The sequence below is a fragment of the Corylus avellana genome, chromosome 7 (assembly GCF_965113065.1).
Source record: "Corylus avellana chromosome 7, dhCorAvel1.hap1.2, whole genome shotgun sequence".
In the NCBI taxonomy this organism is placed as follows: Eukaryota; Viridiplantae; Streptophyta; class Magnoliopsida; order Fagales; family Betulaceae; genus Corylus; species Corylus avellana.
This window is the reverse complement of record NC_142496.1, coordinates 3339703-3341726: the sequence shown is the minus strand read 5'-3', so window position 1 is coordinate 3341726 and position 2024 is coordinate 3339703.

The window sequence follows — 2024 nt, the reverse complement described above, 5'->3', positions numbered from 1 at the left end:
GCACGGACTAGACGGATCCCACATTGTATTGGCGGGAGATAAGCTATTAGAGAAATACTACACTTTCTCTAATAGCTCCGAGCATTTTTAGCATATTTCTTGTCATTTTCTCTAAATTTAAGGATTAAAACTATTTTTTATTTTCCTATCTACATACACTCCACTGCGAAGTGTATGTAAAAGGGAAGCTCCAACTGCTACTTGATGCTTATAAAAGGGAAGTTCTAAATCATTATTTGGTAATCACTCTCTGAGTCATTTTCTTGCTTATTACATTCTTGCTCTTTAAACACTTTCTCTCCCAAAGATCATTACTGACTTAGGCATCGGAACTATCCCCCATCGGCACACCCCCGACAGCTCTTATCCTAAAATCTCCTTTTGCAGATCGACGACTCCTCGAATTCTGTGCAATGTCACTCCTTGGAAAACTATCATCAACATACCTAACCCTTATTGCAGGTAAAAGACCTATTGTTTTCGAAATTCATGGATGGTCCACACTTGGGGTGTAAAGGTGGTTACAGTTAGTGGTTATTGGCAAAAATCGCTAATCGTAAGCACCTTAGTAGTTAATAAATTTCACTAACCGCAATCGTAATTGCCTAGCAGTTAGCGGTTAGCTACTAACCTCCAGTTAGCGGTTAGTAAAACATGTAACTGCCCGCTATAACTGCTTTTTCAAAATTGGGTTTTTTGGGCTTCTTTGGGCCTTTTAGAGTTTCTCAAGATAAACATATAGCCAATTTTCAGGTTTGGGCTTTTTTTTTTGGATCACCGCAGCATTTTTTATCCTCATTTGTTTTTTTGCGTTTTTAGTGCTTTCTTGGGCCAAATTGCTAGAAAAAGAGCCAATATTAAAAAATCAAAAATATTTGACCCCAAATTTATATTTACTTGTAATTTTAAAAAAATTCCTTAAATATAAATCATAACTTGTTAAAATTTAGTTTTAACATGGAAAAAGTCCTTAAAGGAACATTTAGTTTTAACAAGGATTTGAATGGAGACTTCAACAGAATCAACACAACATATATAAAAAAAAAGTTCCACAATCCTTGTGGGTTAATTTTTACATCAGAAATTATACGAATAAAACTTCATCAATCCTTGTACATAACATACTCTCATTTGGTCCTCTAGCAAATCCTGTGGACATCAAAAGAAGAAAGCTTATAAACTTAACATAATAATATTAAGGTACAAGCATGTACAAATATCAAAATGTGCTTAGTATAATTGTATTGTAATTAAAATATTATGACAATTCAAAAAATGATAACCTTCATTACTAATTAGATAGGTAATTTCTGCATTGCATTAAGAAACATGTTGCCCCAAATTAAACTAAGAAACATGAATTTATGCATATATGTATAATTAAACTAAGAAAATCCTATCATAGCATGTAAATCCAAACATGACACAAACGTCCAAACATCAATTCAAGAAATAAAAATCCTTACATATTGTATAAGAGAGACAAAGAGACAGAGCAGCGACAAAGAGACAGAACGGAGACGGCAAGCAGCAACAGTGACCGGCAACAAAGACAGTGAGCGGCGACAGCGAGACAGAGACAGCGAGCGACGACAGAGACGGCAAGTGGAGACAGTCCCAGCGAGCGGTGACAACTACCAGCGAGGAGAGACAGTGACGAGAGTGTGAGGGAGGGAGACATAGTGACGAGTGAGAATGAGAGGGAGGCAGGCAAGAGAGAGAGAGTGTTAGGACTTAGGGTTAGATTAAATCAAGAAAATGATGAATATATACCCCTTGGTTTAACATAAAACAATTGGTTTAAAAAATTACTAAGAAATTAAGGGAAAATAGTAAAAAATAATAATATGATTAACTTGATATTATACAATTGATATTATACGAATCAATTGAAAATAGAAAGTAGAATTCAATAGAACTTGATATTATACAATTGAAAATAGAAAATAATTAAACCATTGATATTATACAAATCACATTATCATTGTACATTAATAATATGATTAACTTGACTAAAGTATTTG